Below are 18,239 nucleotides of genomic sequence, written 5' to 3'. Positions count from 1 at the left end.
TTGCAGTTTCAATGCTCCAGATGAATTTGTCCCATCATACGGACTGCTTCATCCAGTAGTAGATAGGGAATATCTGACATTTATATTATTTATATTCCTATCATACACACACTCTCGGCTTTGTTTCAAGGGCGACTGCTCCCCAGTTACAATATCAGGCTCATAGATATTCTGCTAGCGGTAAGTACCTGGCGTTGCCCGGGCGAAAAAGACAGACACATATTCTATCATAAGTGAGAAGGCAAGCCATAAGGAAGTCTTGGTTTTAATGAGCATGATACATTATGATAAGGCATAGCTCTGCAAACACCTCAAACTTTCAATGGGAGGGTTAGCTGGGGGGAAAACGGCAAATTAACTGCAGTATCCTCCGCTCAGGCATCCATCGAATCGTAGGTCTGGTTTAAAATATCTCAATCAGCTCTCACCCACATTGTGAACATTTTTTTCTCGTCTGTTTTTGCCCCAAAATCACTGGCTCGTTTAAAGGTTGATCCATCGCAAAGTGCACCTAAGTGTCATTGGCAACAAGTCATATCGTCTCCCCCCATGTGCCCGGCCACCCACCCACCCACCCTTCTGTCCTCCACCCCACACCCACGCCTGGTTTGCGGCTATAAAAGCTGAACAACCCTGACATTAGTAGAGCAACGCTTCTACATACACACAGCACGGGACTTCGAGGCACAGGTAAGCCCGCTTGCTCCACGACAGATGTGCGCTCATGATTGTGGTAGAACGAAGTGCGAACTGATGCTCTTCGGTTGCCAATAGGGTTGCTGCTACCTCTGCGGTACAATAAACTGGGACACAGTGTGGGATGAATATCACACAAATACCAGAGGAGGGGAGATGTATATTTAAATGCGTTGTGTTTTTTTTTTAATTCATCACGGTCCTCGCCATGCAGATTCGCCTCCTCGCCCTGCTCCAGTTGCTCATGCACGGGGGAAGAAACTCGAGTTTACTGAGAAAGAGCGAGAGAGACACACGGAGACGAGGTAAGAGGACAAAGACTAATGCCGCATTCCCACAGTCGGGAGCGCGGGCGTTGTGTTGAGTGGTGTACGGATACACAAATGATAAAAAAACAGGACTTTTCATGTCCCGGGAAGACGTATAAGTTTACCAGGGTGGCTACGTCAAAAATAGAACAATCCTGGGAAGACAAGGACAGGTGGCATCCGTCGTTGCCAATGGAGTTTAGATTTTTGTGCCGCTTGAATGTTCAAACAGTTGAATTGACTTATCCCAATTATATCAATGTAAATGTAAACACGTTACAGCGTATGATAGCTGAGATTTTTGCACACAGCGTTGGTGTACGGTGCTTTTTCTGCAATATTTTTCTGTATTTTTTTGGATTTTCTGTTTGCACAAAGTCACATAGTCACTTTAAGATGTTTTCTTGTTCATGTTTTTGTTTTTTGTTTGTTGCGGTTGCACCCGATTCAAGAGCCGCATGGCTCACAGGGCTATACCAAATAAACGAAACTGAAACTGCAAGCCAAATGTGATATGTTTCAAATCTATAACAGGGAACCTCACCAACATAATGGATGTATTTAACGATTGAATGGGAAACGTGTAAATGATCATGAAGGCAGCAACACGTTGATTTTGTACTCATGTATTGGCCACAACTGAAAATAACTGGAAAACACAACAAAGTATGCACATCGCCGTCAATTATTAAGAGTGGACAGGAAACAAAATTATAAATAAAAAATACAAGTGAGAGCCGACTTTTTGGAACATTTTATTCCGAAATGCCACTTACCAAGAGGAATAATTTAAACAGTTAACATTACCAGTTATGACTTATGGATCAGGAACATGGACTATGAAAAATAAAATGGAACAAAAGATGAAAATTACATGAAGAATAATGGAGAGATGTATGCTGGAAATTTCACGAAAAAACAGTTAAATCACAGAACTACGTGGATAAATAAAAAAAATAAACGCAAATTAAAGAACTCACAATGATTGTTAAGCAAAGTAAGCGGGCTTGGGCAGGCCACATCACGAGAAGAGATGATGGCAGATGGACGAGACTAGTGACAGAATGGGAACACGCTCAAGGAATAAGCATCGCAGAGATGGAGTGTTGAGATCGAGACATCCGTGAAAAACAAGTTTACAGCTCCTCTAATCCCTCCAATATATGTAAATATTCTGATTCTGAGATCAGCTGATGTGTCTGAGCAAAAAGGATTGTGGCATTGCAAGACCATAAAGGGGTTTGGTGATGACGTGGGAGGTCTTCCACCAGCAGTGATGATGAGCACAGTTGTGCAATAGGCGCCAATGTAGCATTTTTATGCTTAAATGGTACATGTTTGGTGTGCAATATCAACGTTGAGCGTATACATTTTAAAATTCACACCCATCTTAAAGTCCATTTTGTAATTCTTAAGGGTGGCTATATATTTAATACACGTTTTGTGTGAGTTTGCATGCATTCAGCGAACCTAATGTCCATGTTTTCGACTGCTTCTCTGGATTATGTTGATGCAGGGCTGCTCAGTGAAAACATTACGGTACACTGTGTAAATACTTTTTTTTATGGAAATTGGTTACATTTCATATAATTTCGTACTTAATATGGTAATATCAAAATCCACTGCAGAATCTTAACCATTTCAATGTTGCTCATTTACACACGTTTTCTTATTGCTAAATTTCTTTGACACGTGTGTGCACGGTGACTTCAAACGTTTGGAGTGTAATGTGTCATGATTGGCGAGTGAATCGCAGTATCGGAGCAATTTTAGCATGCATAGATATGATGTGTAAATATTAAACAAAAGAAATGTGTCTTCTTGGTTCTTTCGGTAAAGTCACGTAGAAGGGAAGTAATAAAATAATAAAAATAAAACATAATAAAATAAAATAATTCTCACGACGTTTCGGCTACAACGCAAGCAGCCGTCTTCAGGTGAAGAATGAGACACTACCAAGCTACCAAGCTAGGAGCTTATATATAAGCTGGGTTGGAGGTGGAAGAGCGCCTTAACAAAAATAATGTGCATATGAAGAAGAAATGTGATAATATTTAAACAAATCATGGCAATGTTGTCATGGCTATGCTAGTACAATAGAAAGCTACGGGGAGAAAGAGAGATAGGGAAAACTAAATAAAAATATAACAAAAATGTTAAATTGCATATTAAAGAAAACATATAACTTGTATATGTGTATATACATTGATCAATGTAGAACATGCTTTGTGTCCTGATCAGTGAATGTGCATAGTTAAAAAAAATGCATATATGAAAAGCGTGATTCATTATAAAGTCTGAAATGTGTGGCACAGCACTTTGAGAAATGTAGTGGAAAGGCATTTGGTGAAAGCTATGGTTTCAGTAATGGCGGTTGTAGTGGAAACGATGATGATGATGATGACTGATAAATATGACAACGATGGTGGTGATGATGATTGATGACGATGTGCTCTCACTCAGTGTCAGCAGCCATGGTGAACGTGCCTCTCTGCACCAGCATTTGTTTGGTGCCGCTGCTGGTCAACGTCTGTCAGTGCCGCCCGCTGGCCGGCCCAGGACCCGTTGTGGTCAATGTCGAGAGGAGCTGGGCAGTGCCACGCTCTTCCACCTTCCTGGCGACTGCCCTCCACCCACCAGCGCTGGGCACACACACCTTCACCACGGCAGGTATACAGCTCACACACGTCGCAGGACTTGGAGGCGCCTACTTGTGAATCGAACTGCCTTGACAATCACAATGATAATGAATGATAATCATTCAGTGTCCGTCACGGGATTGTTTCACCATAATTAACTACCCTGTACTCTTAGTTCTTTCGGTAAAGTCACGTAGGTAAAAGATGAAATTAAAATTAATAAAAATAAAACAATAAAAATCACGACGTTTCGGAGGCAACACAAGTCTCCGAAACGTCGTGATTTTTATTGTTTTATTTTTATTAATTTTAATTTCATTTTTTACCTACGTGACTTTACCGAAAGAACTAAGAGTATGAATCCTTGCAGTCACGAAAGGTTCAAATCTAGAATTAAATACCCTGGTCAGTGCATGTCAGTGGCTGGAACTTAAACTATTGTCAGTGGTTTCAGAGCACAGTTCAGTAACCACTGCCACCGCTCGCCATTAACAATGGTCTCTAACCGAGTCGAAAGAAGCATCCTGCATTGGGATGATTGGCCAAATCCATTCATGAGTGTCATCTCGGGGCAAACTGCAGAAAATACAGAAAAGCAATGCATATGGGGAGGCATCTCTCGAAGTGCTCAACAGATAGATGGAATCATATTCTGATCACCTTTCAGCCCAAAGTTACAGCACCTGGTATTCATCCAAGTATTGACCAGGCTCAAACTGCTTAGCCTCTGAGGAGATCAGGCACATACAGGTGATTTGCAATGTAGTTATTAATTTTACTGCATCATCAATCGTTTAAATTACACGTACTTAATTTTTTGTTAGTCCACTGCTGAATGGATGATGATGATGAATGAGGGCATGCCCATGCTGTGCATATCTTGGGAGTTATTTTTTACCATACTTCACCATGCTGGTTACTGCAGATTTGCCACAATATTGAAGAAATTGCACACGGGTTAATACAGCGATTCTCATTCCCCATTCTTCACATTCATACAAGCACTCACTCCCTATCACTGATAGTCCTCATACGGCCTATCCATTAAATATATAATGGTAGCCCTTACCAACCCACCATCAGCATATAACAATGTGACTAATTTGCAATACAAATGAGTTATTTCCCAACATAGACGTTTATTTCTTTGTATTAAAATCCATTCCACCGCATCGCTCAATGATTAACATGATTAATTCAAGATGTAATTACAACGTTTAATCATCACATGTTTTGTGATTTTTGTTGTTGTTCTGCAGGTGTGCCCAGAAGTAGACGCGTGAGAACACAGTCCCTGCGGGGCAGGGAGCACCAGATAATGGACCGCGATTACATGGGTTGGCTTGACTTTGGGAAAAGACACATTTTGGAGAGTTATGATGCCCCTCTTCCTTAGAGACAATGAGTTATAGCCGGCACGTGCATCGGCGTGAGGTGAAAGGGGGCGATATTTTGTTGTGGATAATTTTGAGACCCATGTGATTACCCACGGTCCTGACGTATACAAAGATGGTTTAGAATTTGAAAATGTAGCTTGTTCTGGTTGTGTGCATTGTCTACACTGTCTTGTTTTGAACATCGTATTTGGTCGTCAAAAACATCCTTGCTGAGTAACGATTTCAAATACTCCTTAGTCCTAGTGGCTCGAGATGCACTGCATGAAGACGTGGTATAAATAATGGATTATAATGGTACTCGTTCTCCTATGACTGTAGCATTGAATAGTCCACATTATATTGTAAATATCACTGTGCCAAAATGTCAAACGTGTGTTAGATTTCTTAGTTTGTAAATGTAACCGAGTGTTAATTGTCTAAACTATAATGGTAGGTTTTTACCCTTTTAACTGGTACAAAACTGACACCTTTATTCAAGGCATCATGTTTGCAATGACCACAACACAAGTAGTCAATAAAGCAAACAAAAAGAAGCAACTCTGATAAGGATAATAATATGCACTGTCCTTGAAGTTGATTGGCCCACACCCGAGACGGCTTTCTTTAGAGCCTAGTCCCCATTGGTGTAGGGCCAGATGACACCAGAAGGCGTACCGTACGCCTTCTGGTGTCATCTGGCCCTACACCAATGGGGACTAGGCTCTAAAGAAAGCCGTCTCGGGTGTGGGCCAATCAACTTCAAGGACAGTGCATATTATTATCCTTATCAGAGTTGCTTCTTTTTGTTTGCTTTATTGACTACTTGTGTTGTGGTCATTGCAAACATGATGCCTTGAATAAAGGTGTCAGTTTTGTACCAGTTAAAAGGGTAAAAACCTACCATTATATTTTGCCACTGGTAAAAGAGATCTCATAGTGTAAATGTCTAAACTAGATCCGAAGCTTTCGTGACTGCAGGAATTTATCTTTGGTTTTTTCGGTAAAGTCACGTAGAAAATGTAATCAAATAATAATAGAATACGACGTTTTGGTTGCAACACAAGCAGCCATCATCAGGTAAGAATGAATGATAAAACACAGACACGGAAACAACATAGGCAGACACACGCAGAGACACCGTGTCTCATTCATTCTACCTGATAATGGCTGCTTGTGTTGCAACTAAAACGTCGTATTCTATTTTTATTTGATTTTATTTTCTACGTGTTAATTGTCTGTGAAACAAGTGGTTATTTTATTACATTGCTGTCATACAATAATATTGTTCGCGAAAGCCTACGTGTTAAACTGACAATATAGAATATTGTTTTAGTATATTTCTCTAAGCACGAATTACACACAAATGTATTGCAATGCAAAAGATGCATCTAAATAAAGGCATTATATGGTGATACTGCGTTGGCAGTGGTGTAAAAACACAAATAAACACATTCCTGCGGAGGGAGCTGGTTGGAACGTTGGGTTGCTCGGTCAATGGCCAGGGTCAACGGCGGAGTGGTGTATTCCGCAAATATGCCCGATTGTGAGGGTGGGCACAAGCCGGCGTGAGTAGGTTAAACGTTGAGTTTTATAAGGGCACCACGGGGTGACCAGCCCCTCCCCACCCAGCCCCACCCCTCCCACCCCCCACCCAGCCCCACCCTCCCCACCCAGCCCCTGCCCACCCTCCCCTCCCCACCCAGCCTCTCCCCACCCTCCCCTCTCCACCCAGCCCCACCCCTCCCATTTTTGGATTCACGACGGACGGACGGACACAATAAGCCCCTGTAGGCTGGTGTAACCATGAGGTTCCTACCAGTACAAAATCATCTAACTTCGTCAATAGCTATAGCTTCAAAGTAAAACAGAAAATAAGGCAGTATTATTTATGAACAATAGAAATAAAGAGTTCATTTAAAATGTTGACTTAAGTTTATTGTCAAAATATATTTCTGAGGTGAGAGAACATTATAGTTTTTAACAGAAATGTTCCAGAGATAGATATTATCGATCTTGAAATATCCCATGACTTTCCCTTAGACTAATTGTATTGAGCCACTGACCCCATTGTTCGCTTTGCAAGAGATTGTGAATAAACTAAGGCATGGTCAACGACTGTGACCAAATCATTGTGAATGTACCCAAACTCTTCAGATCTCTGACGCTATGCATGCTTGAACCTCGTTATTACTTTAATGGGAGACTGCCTCGGTAAATTAGGCTTCCTGGGCGTGGGCTGTAGTGCATCCATGCAATGGATGCCCGATTGAATCCATCTGTAGGGATGTTGGAGTGTTACTCCCTCTATGCATGGGGTTCCCCCCCCCACCCCACCCCACACATGCCAAACCCTCATTCATTGACTTTTCTGAACATCCAAAATCAGGACCCTCCTGGAAAAAGTAGAAGACTCAGTGAGGCTTTCTCGTGAATTAAAAAAGGAAGTTTATGCTTCAAAAATCTCAACACCGGACGAACCTGGGGGGGGGGGGGGGGCTTTCCATTTGTGCGTAGCGGGGGGGGGGGTCTGTCATACTTCAAATAATGAATTAATACTTTCTAAATACAATTTTTAAGTCGCAAAAAATATTTACCATTTAATATCACGAGAAAAAAAATAACTGTGACGTGACAGTATTAGGAGGGCTTTATCAAGAGCTCCTGCTAGGATGGCGTAAAAACTCCACACGATGGCGCTGTGAGGTGGCACACGCTTCCAGCACATGGCAGTGGAAGCTCGCTTGAAAGTGACACCACGGCCATCCTGGACCACCCACTGGGCACAGCACAAAGCCAAGCTCACCAGGGTGCTCGGTGTAACGTGGCTTCACAGGCTTTGTCCCCCTGCTTGCGTTAACCATTGAAACAATTTAAACACATTCCTGCGGAGGGAGCTGGTAGGAACGTTGGGTTGCTCGGTCAATGGCCAGGGTCAACGGCGGTGTGGTGTATTCCGCAAATATGCCCGACTGTGAGGGCGGGCACAAGCCGGCGTGAGTAGGTTAAACGTTGAGTTTTATAAGGGCAACACGGGGTGACCAGCCCCTCCCCATCCAGCCCCACCCTTCCTACCCCCACCCAGCCCCACCCTCCCCTCCCCCACCCCATCCTCCCCACCCAGCCCCTCCCCACCCTCCTCACCCAGCCCCTCCCTCCCCACCCAGCCCCTCCCCACCCTCCCCTCTCCACCCAGCCCCACCCCTCCTATTTTTGGATACACGACGGACGGACACAATCATCCCCTGTGGGCTGGTGGAACCAGGAGGTTCCTACCAGTATGATGAGCGATGTTAAGTCCCTCGCCTGGTATGCAGGAGGTCATGGGTTCGATGCCGACCCTGACACCTGTGGTCACGTGGATTTTTCTCTGGGTCCTCCGGGTTTCCCCTCCACATTTAGAAACACGCGTGTAGAGTATTTGCCTGCTATACATTTCCATATGATAAGCCACTTCGTGGACCGATCATTTGTGCCCAGGTCCCTCCTGAATAAGAGCTAGATAGCTCAGTGGGTCTTACCTTGTAAAATAAAGAATATATAGTTTAGTTTTATAAATAGTTTTAATAATGATTGCTTATGATGCCGATGCCTGATTTATTGTGATTATGATGATTGATGGATGATGAATTATGATGAGAATGATTGTTGCCGCTGCTGATGATGATGTAGATTACTGATGATGCACCATGACTGATGATGGTCGATGATTGATAATTTTATCATATTGTTACCACAACTAGCAGCCTTGGGGAGCCCCTATCAGTCCTCAATTATTTTTATCAAGAAATTACATCAGACCCTTACTGATAGAACACGCAAATGGTTTCGTGACTGCGTAGTGGTTACAGTAAAATAGGCAGATGGAACAACATAAACATTTTAAATACATGACGATCCATTTATAGATACCCCATTATCTTACTTGCTTGTCAACATTAAACACATATTTTGTGATTCTGAGTTGGCAGAAAAAAATACATATCTAGAGATTTTTGTACAATGACCCTTCTCAACAGATGTTAATTTTGAAAGTGATGGCTCCACATCTAAAAGTGTCCCGCATCTAACACGAAAGTCTCAAAATGACTTACTAAATGCAATGAGACAGGTGCGAGACATATTGAGACTTTGAATAAAAATTGTGTTTCTCCTACGATGTCTCATTATTTTAGTGGGTTATCTATAAATTTATATCACTGTATATATACTACAGTATTGTATGCCCACTTGGTTTGACACCAAAATTGGTGTGTATGTATAGATGTTTATGTAAACCGTACGACACAAAATGTGATTTCTAGACGGCAAAAGGGATGATGGTGACCAAAGGATCGGTCTTCCCGTCATGCCTTGGTACGTGGCAGCACCACACTGCAGGCATAATCCACACAGTTTTGCGTGAAACCACCAACGCAACAGATTGGAAATTGTAACCGTATTATTTGAGGAAACAGAGGCAGGAAGAATCGTGCCTTGTTGGAGGTGATACAAAGTTCAAGTGTGACCAAAACAGTTTAGGGGCCGTCCATAAATGACGTCACGCACCTAGAGGGGGAGTTCAGACATTTGTGACGATGTGTGACGAGGGGGGGGGGGGTTGAGAAATGTGACGTCACATCAAAATGCGCAACTTTAAATAAATATAAACAACACGTTCTACTTAATTAAATATACTTTTTAATAAATGTTTTCTCCTACAACATCAGAGTGCAGTGCCACATTAAATACGCACTACGATGACAATAGTTTAAAGCGATTTGAAGCATGTTTATTTTTTTTGGGGGGGGGGGGGGCAGAGCTTTGTGACGTCATATTTGAGGGGGGGTCTGACTTTTTGTGACGTCGTGTGACGTAGGGGGGGGTGGGTCAAAAATCGTCCAAAATCGCGTGACGTCATTTATGGACGGCACCTTAACACGTAGTAAGGCTTTCGCGACCAATGTCACCAATAATACAGTTTTTTTTTAGGTCAGATCGCGTAAATATATAACCAAAAAAACATTGACGCTCTCCTCTAGCGGAGCACTGCCGTCTTGTGGCGACCAATCGGTGGTGTCTAGAAATATGAAAAACGTATGTACTCATCGAACAATGAGAAATATCAAGCAAACCCCGGCCACATTCATGGAATTCAGCCACTAATTAAACGACACGCTAGTCCTTTGGACGATATTTGCTTTTAAGGATTGTGTTTTCAGCTAAAACTAATGAAAGATTTCCTTTGAAAAAATCATCAAAAAGTTTAAGCGACTTTCTTACAACTAAAAATAAATGTGCACCATTTCTTATTTTGGCCTGAAAATGTTTTTGGGGCTAATGTTAACTTAAAAAATTGCATATTATTTTTCATGAAAATGTTCCAAATATTAGTTTCTTTTGGATACAATGATTTATATTGATAGAAAAAGGGAATATATGCTTGTAATTTTAGACCAAAAGTATAGATTTAAATTTTTTCATGAAAACGAACTTCTTTTGCGGTACATTGAAATAAAATGTCTAAATCATTTGGTTGACTTTTGAATCAATGTGTTAATTTGTGCACACATGCATTTTTTATTAAATGCATAAAACAAGGCACATATAATCTACATTCTCTTTTTGAAAAAAACAAAAAACTGTAATGGAATGTTTTTGGCATAATCTAATAAACTTTCCAAAACAAAGTTTATTGAATAATTCATTTCATAATATCACGATTGAAGTGTGTTTTTAAATTTTCAAAATATTCCTATCTTTGCTTACTTTATATAACACAGATATCTGAAAAACTCACACATTTGCAATATCTCCAGAACATTATTTTTTTATCGAATTTTTATTTACCCATATTAGTGTGAATATATTGTGTTATCTCACCACAGCATGAGCGTGGACACCACACTCGTAATTATACATTTAGTTATGCACTTAGGTAGTGACACTGACTAAATGTTATCTTGGCGAAAGAAAATAAATGACTTTTTCAAGCTCAGTTATTATTTCAGCTCTCTTGCTATTGTCCAAAGCGAACATGATTACCGGACTCAAAGTGAATATTTGATTGCCATTTTCTTTTCATATTTTCAATGGAACAAAAATATTTAAAATCAGATTACTCTATAATTTTCCTCCAGGCCATAAAAAAAGTTTTGGGAATGAGTAGTATTCAGCCACTTTGGATTAAATCATTCTTTTGTCTTAGCAATTGTTCTGTCTTTGGCACTAAGAGCAGAACTTATGGTGCTCCACAAAGTGAACCCAATGAGCCATAAAACGCTCTCTGCAGTGGAACCCTAGTGGCAATAATTTCCCTTAATCTTTCAAAATCCTTGGACGGTGAACCTGACAAAACCCTTCTGGCAAAACTCGTTCTACAGACGATGAGGCACATCCACTTGTGGTTTGTCACCACCCTCTGTGACTAACGGGAAGTTGTCAGTGGCACTTCCTGGTGGCGTATGCGGTTGATGATTTGACCATTATAGGGAGCCAGTTTCAGCCCCTCCTCCGTATTGAAAATGTTATCCATTACTGTGCTCATTCTCTTCTTTGCTGCCTGGATCGTTCCACACCATACACAGCCTCCCCCAAGGCAATCTTGATTGCAAGTGCCTTGTGTCACCGTGATACTGATCTGTCGGATAATTTCCCCCATGTTTCTTCTGCTTGTGATGACTTATAAACACGTAATTTGAATGCATGTACGTATGAGGAAATGACAGCCTAGATGGATGTATTTTACAAAAGATTTAATTAATAACTGAAAGTGAAATATTCTGGCATTAAACTTTATATTTAAAAAACCAATTACTTCGCAGTGCTTGATAATTCGCATAAAAGTAATCCAAAATACAAACATAATTTACGTTATATAATGTTGTACATTCTATTATTTAAATACGCATACTCACATAATCTTTTAAAAGTTTGAACCTTCATTTTTCATTACATTTACAAGGCTTTTGTATTTTGTGTCTAATGGACATGTTAAATCTATGCTGCTGAGCAAGCCCACACATCTCCCAGAGCCAAGTGAATGAATAAATAAATCACAGAGATCACCATCAAGTAACATTCAGAGCAAATGTTAGAAAAAAAGCTACCCATCCGCTGTGCTTTGGCAGAATGCTGGCCAGGGCAAAACGTCAGGGCTGATGAATGAACATTGCAGGAAATAATATACAACCATCAGCAAGTGGCTGCTGTTACAGTATTCCTTGCGAGAGGAGCATAGCACTGATATCCATCACTAAATTACAAAAAGCAATTCTCTAAGCAATTTGTCATAGCCTTGTTTACACAAAATGATCTACTATCGTGTAGGGAGCATGTGCTGAATACCTTTTTTCCTCTCCGATCTTAAATAAATCACCTCGGTAGACAGGTAACGTTTCTTTTTGCTTCGCTGAATGAATTTTCAGATCATATTACCATACTCACTTGGCATTCATGTATGGCTTCTCTACGTAAACAGCATTTGTAATGCATTCTTTTCCTGAAATCTAGGTGGATATTTCTTTTTTTTTTATCTATCTTGTCACGGGAAAACATAACTGGAGACAACTTTTTTACCCGAGCAACATTAACAGCATTGTGCTTCATGTGACACTTTTAAAAAATATTGGATTTAGAGGAAAAGTTGATCGTGCACATAACCAGTTTGCATTGTTCCATATTTGATTTAAAATATATATGTCCATGATAAAGTTTTGGGTTAAATCGCATAAATGTAAATGTGTCGTACACCCACTTCCACACGACACGTAGGTGAACGGCTACGTGTTAAATGTATGAATAACGTCCTTTCTTTTACAAACCAAATGTTAGTCCTCATTGATATTGTTATTGGAGTTTAACGCCTCATTTGTATTGATTGTATAATAGATCAAATATTAATCTCATTATAAAATAGTGTTTCCGACTTGCTAACACGAAGAGACTGGTAACATTTTAAGAATGTGAAATTGTAGAAATTAAACCCACGCTGTCCCCTGCCTTACCATTCCATGATGGACCCAATTTAATGCTATAATTTCACTCCTACCTCAGTGGGATTTACATTAAATTACATTCCTCCTTCAATAAGACCAAGTCTTTTATTTTATTTCCGTAAATAATTGTAATGATGGTGCATTAATATGGGCAGTTCAGTTTTTTTTTTAAATTACAACATAGTGAACAGCTCGTGGTGACTGCTGAGTTAGTGTGCACAAGGCTCATTGTTGCTCACAAACTTCACGTCATGTAAAGTGAAAAGTGAAGAGCTGCTACATCGTTCACAAAAGTATATTGCCCTGCAAAATTTCTAAAAGTACACACAGCCCTATCTTTACGTGCATACACACACCCCAAGTCTTCTTTGGAAATTGAGTTTTCATCTAGTACAGAGTAAAGGGTATTCAGTTAAATTAAAATAACGAAGGCAGCATTAAAATGTGAGAAACTTCTGAAAGTGTGGCAGAGGTAAAACACCCTGCAACTGTATGCATTAGCAGGCAGGATGAACGGCACATGTCTGTGTTTGCTGTGCTCAGTTTGCTCTCTTGTTTCAAGGTGATCCTGGTGGAGACATCTAGATCTGTAACTCCACACCTCTCCCTCTTCTCCAGTGCTGATTGATCATCAGAGATGTGTCTTATACCCCTCCAACATTCCCTAAATTGGGGCACTCGCCATAAAGAAGTCACGGTGAGAACAATTGTTGAGAGACTGCTGCGGTGATACCTCCACTGAGACATTTAGAGAGGGGATGAACATGAAAAAGCAATCCAATTGAAAAGTTATCCTGTGTCTTTTAATATTCCTTTGTGTTTTGGGTTGGGTGTATGCCCTCTCTCTTCAACACTCCACACTTATTTTAGAATAACCCAATGGACTTTTCCGTGCCGTACAAAACACCATTTATATAGGGGCACAGACAACATTTGAGTCGGCTCACTCTTCCAAAAAAACCTTGGGCATCAGAAGAGAAAGAATGTGAACTTTTCAAGATGACTGGGCCCATTCTCAAGATGTAATTGGTGCAGATTTGTCAGATAAAAAGTATTCACAGCATGCCAAACAATACTCCCATTTAATATCCCTCCAGCACAAAACTAAACTGTCACCATTATATTCATCATCTTCTTGGCGTGCTCAATTATACTTTGCCAAAGCACACCACGTTTCCTCCTTGAGCTATTTTTGGTTTGTGTACCTGCAAGTAAAAAATATTTCCATACCTATATTCTTAGGTTTTTTCGGTAAAGTCACGTAGGTAAAAAATTGAAAAGAAAATTAACTTCAATTTTTTACCTACGTGACTTGTTCGAATTGGAAATATACCAGTCGCCTACCAAGATTAGAAAAATTGAAATTAAAATTAATTTCAATTTTTTACCTATATGACTACCGAAAAAACCTAAGAATATGAATCCTTGCAGTCACGAAAGCTTCAAATCTAGAATTCTATACGTATATTTGTAGTTCCTTTGCTTTAGAAAATGTTTTTTTGTCTGCAGCCCTTGGGAAGGAAGCAGAAAAACGTAGCGTTCATTTTGGCAGATTAACTCATATTGTTCGAATTGGAAATATACCAGTCGCCTACCAAGATTAGAGATGGCGATCGTATTACAGTTTTGTAATGATCAAAGTTAACAACGTATATGTTCCAATATAAATGTTATATGTCAGTACATACATGGCAGATCATAAAACTAGCAAGCGCTCGAGCAGTCTAACAGTGACATAATCTAAAGCGATTCAATGTGTCTTACTGTCGTGATACACTCATGTCTGAACCAAAAACAGGATCCCAATTGCTCTGCAGCTCGAGCAGGCTGTTGTATATAGTCACACGGGGATCAGAAGGGCTCGGATTCCAGCCGAACTAAATGCATGGAGCGGGAGAGAAAGGCTGCGTATATCTGGTTGGGTGATGCATTGCGACGTCGATGCAGGGGAGAGAACAGGTGAAAAAGGCGCGTTGTTCCAAAGGCCATCGACGCGTGGGTCAATATGCGTGGCATGTCACCGAAAGTGAATTAAACATGCTTCCCAAGCCCCTTCGATTGCACAATTGCAGCACCCCGCGCTCAGACCCTGACATTTCACCGCCTCGACAGGACGCGGCGATGTTGACTTTGACATCGCCTTGCACGCGTTATCTCCCTCCAGTGCCAAGGGTGTTGAAGTGAGCATTGTGAAGCCTGGTCGTGGCTCATCGCTGCAGGGGGTCCCCCTCACTAGATGGCAGCTGACAGCAGGAGAGCATGTGAGCTCATTAGGAAGAACGGCGCAATTGATAATTAAAGACTTTTGACACACTGTTCTCCAATTATGGTGACAATGCAGTCACTGATTCCGTGCTAATTTGCAGAGAGTGAGCCTTCAGAAATGATGCAGCTCTCCAAAATTAATAGGGAAAAAAATGTTAACGCTACTATCAATCACAACCTACTTCGTGCAGCAATCAGCACGGGACCACATGCGCATGCGTGCATTAATTAACAATTCATGCAACTCGAAGGGCTGATAATAAACAGTGTGAGCCCATATCCTCCGGTGGCCTTTTAGATAATGGTCCCATTAAACATGCTCTGCTAAGACCTGATACTGACAACCACAAATCGCAAGTCCATCAGATATACGTACATACATACTCATATGCTAAAGCAATAAAAAGAGCTAAAGGTCACGTTTAACGACACGCGATGCTGAAAAGAGTAAAAGAACTTTGAGTCCAAACTGTTAAGCTATCGGCTAATGCGTGCGTCTATATGGAAATTAATGGCCCAGTGAATTATTTACTCCGTCAGAAACTGCGAGCTGCAATGGGGGGCCGCCGAAATGAAAAGTCCACTGCTGCGCGACGTTTCAGGGCTTGTGTCCCTGTGCCACACGGCTGCTGCTGCTGTCATCATCAGCAGCAGCAGCTCGTCGATGGCGTGGGAGGCTTCAGTTAATTAGAGAGGGATTGGGTGCGACTCTGCTGATTCCATCTGCTCTTGCACCGCTGCTGCGCTTGCGGTGTGTGGCAACGCTTGAAGGTCAAGCTGCCTGATGGTGGGGTTTGAAAAAGAAATAAATATAGAACGCCGACATGGCAGAAACTTCATCAAAACACAGGCAAAACGGAGAAAAAAAACCCTGTGAGGTTTTTTTTTTTAACCTGCAGCTAAATGCGGTGCACTCAACATGCCAGAGTGCGTTGGAGTCTCTGGGAAGGAAAATGGAAGGGAAATGAAATGACGCGGAACACCAAATACACACACACACCACACGAGTCTGCCGTCGGTGATATTTTTGTGGAATGTAAATTAATCACACTGGTAGCAATTAACAGTTTCAATTCGCTAATCGACGCACCCGTGTGGAAACGTTGCTGGCGATGGGTAAATTATGAATGGCGGAGCCAAGATTTTCAGGTAGGGGGGGAACCCTTCCAGCAATGAAAAATGATAGAGGAGTTGTTAAGTAAGGACTTGTCCCTTGCTTTTTATTCGACGCGTGTGCGGCGATGGTGCAGCCATCGATCGAGGGTCGAATTCGAACCGCGTTGTGTGATCGGCATCGCGCTCGCTGAAGGTGAATTCCTTCATAGAAGTCGTGGACTGAATACGCAACTGCACACCATTCTGAGTCACTTATAACCGCTTTGCCTTTACTTATTGCCAATTATGGACTCAGACTATTGTCCTATCATCTCATAGAGTCCTGGCACGTCATAATATGCTACACAGTGGCAGTGGGGGTCGCAAAATGCCGATTTATTACGAATAAACCCCAATGACCCGATCTAAATTAGGGATTTCGATCGGATCATTGGGGGGTGGGGGGGGGCACGTGCCACCCCACCCCCCATTGTTAGAAGAAACGCGTGTAAATCTGACCCACAAAATTTAAACAACCAAGCGGTGGGACGTGGGCGGTGGGTCACGTGGGTGGGGGTTTCTGTTCAACTTGGATTTACTTGACAACTCCTATAATGTCCAGACTGCAGGAGTCAGCTTTGGATTTTTTTCTACGTTCAATATTTTACTTGCCGACGGTGGTTAATGCAAACAGGACCACGTCATCCTAAGAAAGGTTGCCATTATTACCCATGGAGGGTTTCTCTTATCAGCTGGGAATCTCTGGCAGATGTCATCTCCTTCTGTTGGAAGCCACCGTCACAGGCGGTCGAGTGGGCTCCCTTCTGGCTTTAATTACAGCTCGTGTCCGTGTCATATATATATAAAAGGGAATCTATATTTATAAGGGAAATTTGTGAATGTGTGTCTGTTCAAAATGTTTAGCGTACTTCCCGACATGCAACAAATTTGAAATTTGCCATGTGGGTACTTTCCAGACTGCACACCATGCTAAAATTATAAAAATAGACTTTTGTATATTTTTTGGGGGGGGGGGGGGCAATAATGCATATATTTTGCACGGCAAGTGAGCTGTGACGTCACCTCTGTCATGTCACCCGCATGCGGAAGCGTCACGCAGTGTGCCTGCTGACGTCAATCACCCCCCCCCCAACCCTCCGCGAGTAAAGTGCCATACAAATGTGTTGCAGGTCTAAGGCGTTCTTCGCCACCACCGGTGACGATTATTTTAACCGCTCCTGGGCCTCCCCTAGGTCAACTCAGCCTCAAACGAGTAACTGGTGTGGTGTGAACATCGCCACTGGGGGGACAAAGACGGCTTGGCGTGGTGCTGGCCACCCACCCCCTCGTGTGCCGTGCCGGCCTTAATAGGTGCTCGCTAATAGCACTTGCCCCGTACAGTCTCACAGGCTACACGGGGGATCTTTGTCTTTATCCTGTGTGTGGGGGGGGGGGTCAGCGACTGTGTAGCGATTCGCGCGCAGCGCTACAAACCCGGCGACCCGAGTTCGATTCCCGCTCACGGCCACCACCGGTGACGATTATATGAACCGGTCCTGGGCCTCCCCTAGGTCGACTCAGCCTCAAACGAGTAACTCGTGGTGGTGTGTGAACATCGCCACAGGGGGGGGGGGGGGGAGACAAAGGCGGCCGGGCGTGGTGAATCCAAGTCCCGGGTGGTAAAGCTATTATAGAATATATGCCGATGAGAAAAAACCCACACCTGTCAAACACACGCAGGGAACATTTTCACTCCATCTTCGAATTTACGAAGCGAGGGTTAGAGTGTTACATTTTGCCGCTGGTTGTGAAACACAGACACGCTTTTTAGGGACTCCTGTTGGAGTGTCACACAGACACCTTTTAATAGTTGCGGTGGGCCAGTCG

At 42.1% G+C, this 18,239-nt stretch overlaps 1 long non-coding RNA gene across 1 annotated transcript; it reads left to right on the top strand.

The window, feature by feature from the left end:
• Positions 1 to 601: 601 nt before the first annotated feature.
• On the top strand, positions 602 to 5,458 carry LOC144934311 (uncharacterized). Its single transcript, XR_013637146.1, has 4 exons — positions 602 to 690; positions 911 to 1,001; positions 3,468 to 3,674; positions 4,903 to 5,458. It is a non-coding gene; the product is annotated as an uncharacterized LOC144934311 (long non-coding RNA).
• The last annotated feature ends 12,781 nt before the right edge of the window (positions 5,459 to 18,239 follow it).

Source organism: Lampetra fluviatilis, chromosome 10 (genome assembly GCF_964198595.1).
Source record: "Lampetra fluviatilis chromosome 10, kcLamFluv1.1, whole genome shotgun sequence".
Classification (NCBI taxonomy): Eukaryota; Metazoa; Chordata; class Hyperoartia; order Petromyzontiformes; family Petromyzontidae; genus Lampetra; species Lampetra fluviatilis.
Note: the sequence above shows the minus strand (reverse complement) of the source record. Positions and strands in the feature narration are given on the sequence as shown.